Source organism: Cervus canadensis, chromosome 30, assembly GCF_019320065.1.
Source record: "Cervus canadensis isolate Bull #8, Minnesota chromosome 30, ASM1932006v1, whole genome shotgun sequence".
NCBI lineage: Eukaryota > Metazoa > Chordata > Mammalia > Artiodactyla > Cervidae > Cervus > Cervus canadensis.
In genome coordinates this window covers 15,622,435-15,633,353 of record NC_057415.1, presented here as the reverse complement: position 1 = coordinate 15,633,353, position 10,919 = coordinate 15,622,435, and the positions used below count along the sequence as shown (strand labels likewise).

General features: G+C 45.4%; 1 long non-coding RNA gene across 2 annotated transcripts in view; it reads left to right on the top strand.

Moving 5' to 3' along the window:
* The first annotated feature begins 2,253 nt into the window (after positions 1-2,253).
* Positions 2,254-10,919, top strand: part of LOC122431946 — a 37,951-nt gene continuing 29,285 nt past the window's right edge. The window contains exon 1 of one of the 2 annotated variants that reach the window (XR_006266674.1): positions 2,254-2,390. This is a non-coding gene — a long non-coding RNA (uncharacterized LOC122431946). Of the gene's footprint in view, positions 2,391-6,661; positions 6,860-10,919 lie in introns of those variants that run through there. The other variant, XR_006266673.1, reaches the window with a different exon arrangement.

Below are 10,919 nucleotides of genomic sequence, written 5' to 3'. Positions count from 1 at the left end.
CTGTATTGCTATCCTCTCCTTCTTGTAGTAATAGAACCCCCATATTTTAGCTGGTCACATGGCAACGTAGCATTAGGACTACATTTCCCAGTCTCCCTTGCTATTTGTGATCACATGACTAAGTTATGCTCGGGATATGTGTAATTTCCAGGTCATGTTCTTAAAGGCAGTGGCTTTGTCTTCTCTTCTTCCTGCTAGCTGGAATGTGAAGCCATCATCATGTCAGGGAGCCAAATGGACCAGATTAACACCCTAGGAGAAGGCAGAATAACAAGAGGGAAGGAGCCTGGCTCCCTAAAGCCATCAGTTCACCCCTGCAGTTCTGGATTGCCTGCCCAGTCCTTGAGTAAGAGAGAAATAAGCTTCTATCTTGTTTTGGCCACTATATTTGCATCTATTTGCTATTGCTATCTATTCTTATCTGAATGCAGCACTGTTCCCGGTCATTTGCACCATGTTTACAACCTACCCCAAATGCCAAAACTCTGCTCTCAAGAGGCCCTCCTCCAGGACCCTCCACCAAGTCTTAGCTTCCCCCTTTGTGCACTATATTTGGAGTTCTCAGTGCTAGAGTACTGGTAGTTTTTGGTCAGGTTGGTAGCTCTTCATTAAACTGAGCCAAAAGTTATGCTTGGTCTCATAGAAGGTTTTCAGCAAATGTTTGTCTAATGAATGCATGACCAATAGAAAGTTCTACCACTCAAAGCAAAGAACCAGTTAATGGAAGCTTCCTCCTTCAGATTCTTTAAAATAGTCGCCACCATCATCACACATTCATTTAATCAATGTGCTAGATAGTGTACTAGTTGGCAATTTGATGCACTTTTAATCTCACAAGAACTCTGTAAGCCATGTATTATAATAGTAATAGCATTATTATTGTTGTTATTGTTATTCCCATTTTACAGATGAGGAAACTGGGCTCAGAGAAGCTAAATAACTTGCCTTAGACAAGTTAAGTGGCAGAGCCAAACTCAAAGAAGCTACCTCAGTCTTGCCCAAATGCCACATGCATCCTTAACCATTGAGCTAACTGTGATGGTTTAAGACAAAGAAACATGTAAGTGAAGAAGGAGTTCCTGGAGCTTTTACTGTTCATCTGCAGCAAGCAGAAGTCCCTCTAAAACCTGAGCCCTTGAGAAAGCTACTGGGGCACATGGAACAGATCATGGGGTAGACCACCATTTGCCATCTGAGAATGACCCAAGATTCTGGATATCTAGGCTTCCAGAAACTCTTAATGCTTCTTTCAAGTTATTTATTTATTTTTAAATACTTATTATTTACTTGGTTGTGTCAGGTCTTGGTTGTGGCAGGCAGGATCTTCATTGTGTCATGTGGGATGTTTCGTTGCAGCGCAGGGACTCTCTAGATGTGCATGTGGTCTCCAGAGCGCACAGGCTTCACTAGCTGCAGTGCATGGGCTTAGCTGCTCTGTGGCATGTGGGATCTAAGTTCCCTGACCAGGGATCAAACTTGTGACCCTTGCATTGTAAGGAGAAGTCTTAACCACTAGACCACCAAGGGAGTCCCTTTCAAGTTATTTTTTCAAGCACAATAGCTCACATTTGTGTAGCACCTTATGGTGAATAAATGCTTTTAGAAGCATTAGTTCATATGATTCATAAAATCACTTTGTAAGTTGAAAAAGTGAAAGTGTCAGTTGCTCGGTCATGTCTGACTCTTTGCGACCCATGGATTGGAGCCTGCCAGGCTCCTCTGTCCATGGAATTCTCCAGGCAAGAATACTAGAGTGAGTAGCCCTTCCATTTTCCAGGGGATCCTCCTGACCCAGGGATTGAAGCCAGGTCTCCTGAACTGTAGGGAGATTCTTTACCATCTGAGCCACCATATAATTCATCATATTATTCATCAAATCATTTTTTAAGGTAACTGAAACTATTCTTCTTCCTATTCTCCAGAAGAGGAAACTGAGACCCAAAAAGATTGTGGCTGTGCTGGTAGGTGGCTGAATACATCTGAACACAGGATTTTTGCTTCCTTCATGTCTCAGGCTCTTCCTAATTACCAAGTCACATCCCTTCCATTCATCAGCCACCCCTCTCCTGAAGCACACCATGGAGAAATGACGATAGGCTAGCCTTTACAGAGGGAAAATCAAATAATGCTAGGTTTTAAAATATTATTTTGAAATGTTATTTTTTCAGAGGCATCCATCCAGTCCTGTTAAACTAGGAAAGTTGTAGAAAACACAAGCGTTTAGTGGTTTGAATTCAGCTGAGGTTGGGGTAAATGCCATCCATGGCTTTTCCTTAGATGGCCAACCTGTGTACATTTTTTAGGTAGCTTCAGGAGTTGGCCCAAGTCATCTGAAAAACCATCTTGAGTTCTGAGCAATCTACAGCTTGCCCTTCTCCTCAGACAACAAGGTAGGTGACTGAGATCAAGGTAAGGGAAACCAGAGGAGTGGGCGGGCTGCGCGTGGTGACGTCGGTGGGGGCATGAGCTGGGTGCCACATGCTCCCGCGAGTGCCAAACGCACATAAAACGCCCTCTTTTATTTCTCAGTATTCAGAAGGTTGGATCCAGAACCCATTCACCTGGATGCTGAACTTTTTAGTGGAAAATCTACCAGATGCACACAGGGTGTTTTTGTACTGGGTGTTTTCCCTGGACCACGGGCTGGTGGGAATGTGGGGAGGATGACAAGTCTGTAAACAAAAGGCTTTGTGGCCTGGGCCTGCTGGGGAAGTCAAGCGGGGCCAGTGCTCGGGATGACTGAGATGCTTGTGGTGACAAGCAAGTCTGCTGGGAAGAGTGAGCCCGGCGGCTCACAGGGCCCCGGGGGAAGGGGAGTGGGAGGAGGCTCGGCCCCAGGGGGAGACAGCGGTGGTGAGAGGTGTGGGGCTGGTCTCGGTGGTGAGAGGTGTGGGGCTGGTCTCGGAGCAGTGGCTCAGCATGGCTGACCTGCTTTCTGCACCCGCTGGGAAACATGGCAACCTGACAGCCTGAGCCCACCAAACAGCCCTCGGAAACGCAGAGTCCTGTTACAGAGGAGGCAAGGGGCAAGGCAGAACAGGAAGACCAGGGGGGACAGTGCTTCGCTTCTCCCTCGCCCTCCTTGTGACTGAGGGGGTCTATCGCCGCCTCTCGGCCACTGCAAAGCACCCCCCCACCCGGCTCCCCGCCAGCCCCCCACTGCCTTCCAGGCCGCAGACGCCCCAGGATTGCTCAGCCCATCGACCCTCCATGCAAGCGGCAGCAGCCACCTCTTCTGTTAGCCTAGGGCTGTTGGAGAAGCGAGGATGCGGTAGACAGACACCTTCCCAAACTATGTTTCCGAAAGGAAACAGGTTGAAAAGAAGCCTTTAAGAAGAAGGGGGGCAGGGGTCCCTCGCCTGCCTTCCTTGAGCAGGAACAGACTGAGAAATCCAGGCTGCGCACTGCTCTTTCTCCCTTCAGAGGTGTTTTCCCCTGGCTGTCTGCACGGAGGGAGGTTTGGAAAGCCTTCAGGATAAGCAACAGTGGGAACACTGCGCTTTCACCCAGAGGAGGCCACCCACGGAGACTGCACAGAGAAACACACGTACACACGCACCACACACACACACAGATACGTGCAGACAAAAAGAAATCTCCATTCCGTTCATCTTTCAACATGAAGCAAGCGCATGGCAAACATTGCAAAATCTGGGCTTGGCAGGCGGGGGCCTGGGGTCTTTAGGTGGATATTAGAGCAGTGGGTAGACATTAACCCTTCATGTGCCACTGATCATTCTATTCTTCACCCTAGAATGAAGAAACTGGGTTTTAAGAAAGCCTCAAAAACAAGTAGAAGTGATGGTGGATAGCATAAGCAATTAAAGGAGAGAATCAGGACACAAACTGAACCTCTGAATAATATTAAAATAAATTCAAAATAACCTTTTAACAGCTGGCAATTGCAATACCGATAATCTAATATTTACCCCAACTTTAATACATGTATAGAACTACAAGAAAATACATTCAAATGTTGTTCTGGGATTAGCAAACTCTGGGCTTCTCAAACTTGAATAAGCACAGAACCCACTGGAGGAGGGGAATCTGGTAAGAATGCCGATTCTGACTCAGGAGGTCTGGAGTGGGGCATTGCTGACAAGAACCCAGGTGATGATACAGCGGCTAGCAAGGCTATACAAGGATTTTTTTTTTCTTCTTTATACCTGCTGGTATTTTTTAATCTTCTGTAATAAACATATTACTGACTTAGATAATCATGAAAATATTTTCTTTTTGAAGATGAAGTATTTGTAGATTAAGTTCATTCAGTGCTTCAACTGAAGAGATCCTGGGAGATGAGACTTCTCACCAGGAAAGCAATTCAGAGCTTTGATTCTCAGCCTCAAGTGGGGGTTGGGGGGGGTGGGGTCATAGGGGATTCCCCAGGAAGCTTTACAAAGCATGTGCCCCCTGGGGACTTGTCGGAATGGGAGTGAAGCTGGGTAATTGGAGAGCTTCTGGACCACACACCGCGCAGCTCCCCAGGGCGGAGAACCGCCAATGCAGCCTTCTGCACCGACTTTGCACTTTACTGTCATTCACAGAGGCCTGCACAGGGCTATGGCTGCCGCGGCCTCCTGGGGCAGAGTAGAAAGGGACTGTATTTTATGCTAGCAATGCTTATCGAGAGTAAATACACTTTTTCACTGCTCATATTTTGTGCTAAAGCAAGCACCTCATCTCTCACTTTTATATATCTGACTGAGAAACAAAGAATTGGTGATGACCTTGTCACTATCTTAAAGACATTGGGCAGACTGAGGCAAACAGAACCCTTGGACTTTGGGTTTTAGAGGTTACAAAGTGGCACGGTTGAAAACACGACTGGCATTTTGGTGAGTCCTCTCAGTGGGATAAAAGGAACACCACTGCCCAAAGTGTACTTCTTCTATGGAATCACAGAGAGCTTTATCATTCAAAATCCTGCCATAGATGCAGCAATATTAATTTCAGTTCAGTTCAGTCACTCAGTCATGTCCAACTCTTTGCTACCCCATGGACTGCACCATGCCAGGCTTCCCTATCCATCACCAACTTCCAGAGCTTACTCAGACTCATGTCCATTGAGCCAGTGATGCCATCTAACTATCTCCTTCTCTGTCGTCCCCTTCTCCTCCTGCCTTCAATCTTTCCCAGCATCAGGGTCTTTTCCAGTGAGGCAGTTCTTCACATCAGGTGGCCAAAATATTGGAGTTTCAGCTTCAACATCAGTCCTTCCAATGAACACCCAGGACTGATTTCCTTTAGGATGGACTGGTTGGATCTCCTTGCAGTCCAAGGGACTCTCAATCAAGAGTCTTCTCCAACTCCACAGTTCAAAAGCATAAATTTTTTGGTGCTCAGCTTTCTTTATAGTCCAACTCTCACATCCATACATGACGACTGGAAAAACCATAGCTTTGACTAGATGGACCTTTGTTGGCAAAGTAATGTCTCTGCTTTTTAATATGCTGTCTAGGTTGGTCATAGCTTTTCTTCCAAGGAGCAAACATCTTTTAATTTCATGGTTGCAGTCACAGTCTGTGGTGATTTTGGAGCCCAAGAAAATAAAGTCTGTCACTGTTTCCATTGTTTCGCTGTCTATATGTCATGAAATGATGGGACTGTATGCCGTGATCTTAGTTTTTGAGTGTTGAGTTTTAAGCCAGCTTTTTCCCTCTCCTCTTTCAGCTTCATCAAGAGGCTTTTTAGTTCCTCTTTGCTTTCAGCCATAAGGCTGGTATCATCTGCATATCTGCAGTTATTGATATTTCTCTCAGCAAACTTGATTCCAGCTTGTGCTTCATCCAGCCTAGCATTTCGCATGATGTACTCTGCATAGAAGTTAAATGAGCAGGGTGACAATATACAGCCTTGATGTACTCCTTTCCCGATTTTGAACCAGTCCGTTGTTCCATGTTCTCACTTACTCAGCTGTTTTCAACTCCATTTCGAATCTCCTGACCCCAGCCAGAACCAACACACACCAAACCCACTGAGACTTGGGGAGGGGATGTTTCCACGACAGGGGATATGGAATAGGAAGCATATGTCAGACTGAGAAGTAAGGCCCTGGAGTGGGCCAGTGTTTACTGCTCTGGGGCGTTTGCTGAGAGGACAGTTTCTCACAAGCTCTCAGATAAATGGTGATAATGGAGATTCTAAAAAAAGAATATTCAAACAGCCCTGCTCCAGCCTTGTCCACGCAAATTAAACTACGTTGCAAAACACTGTGCTTTCCTTTTGAGATCCGGATAAGGTGATTCCACAGTTGACAGGTCTGGGTCACGTCCATTCATAATGGGACATACAGAGACAGTGCGTGGTGTCATGTCTGTGGTCTACAACTAATACTATTCCAAATGCATCAAGGTGAAAAGTAAGATGTGCTAATATACACCTCCTTTGCCCCTCCTCTTTTGTGTATTTTACATATTTTATTATATATTCTCTTTAAAACTCTCCTTTTCAAGGTTGGCATTCAACCATAGTGGCCATTTTGAAACTCTGTTAAACACTTGCCTCCCTCTCTCCTTCCTCCCTTCTCCCCTCCCTCCCTTCTCCCCTCCCTCCCTTCTCCCCTCCCTTCCCTCCTTTCCTTCCTCCCTCCTTCCCTTCCTTTTCCCACTATGATGCCAGCAGTGCTTTTTGTAAATTGACTCTTTGCAGCTGACTTTTCCAAAGCAGTTTTACAAAACTCATCAGAGGGAGGCACTGGTGGCCATGATGCCTCCTCCACAGCCTGTGTGATTCTCACCAAACTGAATCCCCTGAAGGCTGGGTGTCCTGAGATGGTGCAGCCTCCACCACAAGATGAAGGCATCTGGCCTATTTGGGCAGAATGCCGCTGACACCTCCTGCTTCGATTCTTCTTGAGGTACCCGTGTTTCTCTAAAATCATCTCTCCTCTTTTCCTTATAGCTGGTTTTTGAAAAAAATCTTTTCTTTCTACTTGGAATCTCAAACATGTTGGTAATGTCTCCTTTAGCTATTCTTTTTAAAGAAACTTTTATTGTTTTTTCCTTTAATTATGTGTTTGTGTACACATTTTTCTCTCATTGGAGCACTGTCACTGTGTTAGTTTACCAGGGCTGCCATAACAGAGTACCCCAGACTGGGTGGCTTAAAGAACAGGAATTTGTTTCTCACGGGTCTGGAGGCTAGAAGCCCGAGATCAAGGTGTCAGCAAGACTGGTTTCTTCTGAGGCCGCCTTCCTTGGCTTGGGGATGCCTGTCTCGTCCTGTGTCCTCACAAGTCTTCCCTCTACATGAATGTCTGTGTCCAAAATTCCTCTTCTTATAAGGACAGCCGTCATACTGGATTGGGGCCCACCCTATGACCTCATTTTAACTTAATCACCTCTCTAAAGGCCTCATCTCCAAATATAGGCACATTCTGTGGTCCTGGGGTTTGGACGCCAACATGTGAATTTGAGGGGAGGGGACACATGTCAACCCATAACAGTCTTAAAATACAGATAAGCAAAAAGAAGATTAAAAAGGCTCATATAATCTCATGATTTTCAGCCTTCCAGTGGCTTCTGGCTGTGTCTAGTGTAAATTCCAGCCTCCTTACTTCAGCTGGACTTGCTACCTGCTCTGCCCTCATCTTCTCGCCACCTCCCCCCACCACACTGGCTTTGTTGTACAGCCTGGGCCTGTCCTCCTCAGGGCCTTTACACGTGCCATTCCCAGGTGTGTGCATGGCCAATGCCCTCTGATCATGGATTCAGCTCAAAGACAGGTCACAGAGGCCTTCAATGATCCCTGCCTGACACTGCGCTCTGCTCAGGCCCTCTAGAGCAGAGCTTCTCCGTCTCAGCTCTGTTGACCTCCTAGGTGGTTAATTCTCTGTTGAGTACTAGCTATTATTATTTTCTCTCATCATCCTGATATTTTCCTATATATGTGTTTGTTTATTAGTCTCTGAATATCACAAGGCAGGTGTCTAGAAGCCTCAGTAACTGCGTGAGATGGTTGGATGGCATCATCAATTCAACGGACATAAGTTTAAGCAAACTCCAGGACATAGTGAAGGACAGAGAAGCCTGGCATGATGCAGTTCGTGAGATTGCAAAGAGCAGGGCATGACAGTGGCTGAATAACAACAGTAACCATATGCTGAATGAAGAGGTGGCCCCACTAGAATAGAAGGCTGCTGCCTCTTGTGTTCAAGGACGCACACTTCCAGTGCGGGTGGCACACAGCACTTGGCACATAGTAGGTATTCAGTAAATATGTGTTGACTTGTTGAATGTGTTGAATGAATGAAGAGAGTATTTACTGCAAACTGACCCATGCAGGTATGTGTTGCCTCAACCTACTTTTCCTTATTGATTGCCCTTCCTGCCATTCTTTTCTTTTTTTCCCATGAACTTTTGAGGAAATCAGAGAACAGACCTGATCATCTTTCCTTCTCTGATGTGACTTCTGCATTCAGGTGGTCTTTAAGATATCTGACCCCTCGAGGTCCCAAGTCTGCCCTGACCTCCCCTCTCTCCAGCCCCTGTTTCCCTCCCATCTCAGTCCACACCCAGAGGCAGTGACCATCTTACCAGCTTCCTGAAATGAGCCATGGCCTCCTGCTTCCATGGCTCACAGGTGAGTGTGTGGTCACACAACCCTACTGACAGTGGACTGGCAACCACCCAGAGAAGTGCAGAGGATATTCTGGCCCCACATGTCATGACTGTTGCTTCATGGAGCATACCAAATACCTGTTATGTGAGCATCTCAGCCAACCACACAGCAAAGGAAGGTTCACGATATCCATAAGTGATGTCCTGGTCTAGACAAATCTAGACATGTTTGGGGTGGAGCAGGCCGTGTTTAGTGTGTAAGTGGCCAAACACGCTGGTGCTTGCTGGGCACCAGGCCCAGTTCCCAGTGCTGCTTGCCTCCTGGACTCCCCAGAGCAGGCTGCTAGGCTAGCACCCCCACTTCGCAGATGAGGAAACTGAAACATAGAAAAGTGAAGTAACTTGCTCCAGGTGTAGGAGGGCTATCTTGTCCCAGTTTGCTTGGAACCTGCCTGGTTTCAGCACCGAATACGCCATTATCCCAGCAAACCTCTTGGTCGCTGGCAAACCAGCACAGTCGGTTTACCCAATCCAGATCATCCCACTAATAAGCAGCAGAACTGGGATTTGATCTTAGTCAGTGGACTCCAAAGTCCACACTCTTAACTGCTATGTAAAGCAATGAACAGTAACCAAGGACAACTCAATTCATCAATTCATCACATTCTGGGAGATACTCTGAAATGAATCTTGTTTTCATAATGACGAAAACAGAGTGGGTCGACACCAAAACCATGGGGATTGTAGGGAAAATAAAGCTGTTATTTCCTCTTTATCTAAAGTTACCCCGTTTATGCCTCAATCCCTTCCCCCTCTTGTCATTGGCCATAGATCTAGTCACTCATTTTATTACCTTGATCCAGAAGATGTCTCCATTTCCAAAAGGATGAATCAACTATCTCACATGTTAATATCAGGTGAACATAAAATGTACTTTACGTTCAGTTTCCTCACCACATTGTATACTTGGCAAAGGCTAAAGAAAACTGCTTCTTAAGTATTTCCTCCAACCAACAGGATTATTTCCTGTAGCTAACGATATGGCTTAGAATAATAACATAGGAACTTGGAGGTCAGCTTTTGGGTTGAGCTTAAATGTCTTTAAAGGGACGGGAAAAAAGCACTACAGCTTAGCTTGATTATTGTTATTTGTCTTTTGCTCAGCACGTATTAAGCTCTTCACAAATATGCAGCCGCATTCCCTGGCTTACTGGCTTTTTCTTTAAGAGTGGCATTCTTGGCCTCTCTCTGACCCTAAAAAATCTTGGCTAAAATCTGCTTGGGGTCTTCAGCTGCTTGGCATTCTCTCTTTGGTCAACTGGTCTCCATAAATCTGATTCTCAAACAGCCCACGAAAATGGGGGAGGCATGTGTCCCCCTCAGTTTTGAATGTTACAGGGTTTGGTCCTTGCTTTGGACTATCAGGGGATATCAGTGATGTTTGAGACAATAAGAAACCTAGGCGGCTAACAAAGAACCATCCTCCTTGAGATTTAACCAAGCTTTCGAACAAGTTTTCATAGTTTATAATGCATAAGCATCAGCTCGGGGCTCTATTATGATTTTCCTCTCCCACCTGAAGATTCTGATGCAGGGGAGCCAATAAGGACCCAGACAGCTTCGGTTTTCACAAGCCCCTTGGATGATCCTGACGGGCTTTGCAATCATACTGTGAAAATTTCTGCTCTGAGATATCAATTCAGGTTCCTCTCATGTGTGCTTCCATAAAGTTTCCCATCCAAGAAAAAATGAAAATCTAAAATGTGAAGTATTTGCCCTGTTTCCTTGTTGTTATATGTTTTGTTTAACCCCCCAGTCCTGGGTGTTTGAGCAGGCATGTCATCACACCACATTCATCTGCTTCTCTGTGGCCTACTCATTTTCATGGCCGTATAGTATTCTAGAATAAGACCATACTACAGTTATTAATAACGTCCAGGTTGGTTCCAGCTTTGGGCGACTATGAACAACACTACTATGAACATTGTTATACACGTGAGCTTTCTTTGAAAGGTCTAAAAAGCAGAAGCCCATCTTTACAAAGGCCATCTCAAGTGAAGGCAAGTGTCAAAGATGGACTGGTTAGAGACTCTGCTAGGAAAAGAGACCAGCAGTACAGAGTAGGGAGCTCTCTACAAGGAGATGAACATGTCTAATTATTACTTTTCAAATTTAAATGAATTCAAATAAAATACAAATAATTTATACAAGACTAGATTTAAGGTCAAGAAATATCTGAGCTGGAAAATTCTAGGTAATCAATGCTCTAATTTCAGAGATGAGGCCCTTTGAAATGACTTGCCCTTGGACTAAGTTATTTCATCAGGAAGTATTATTTCTAAGAGATTGGCAACACTG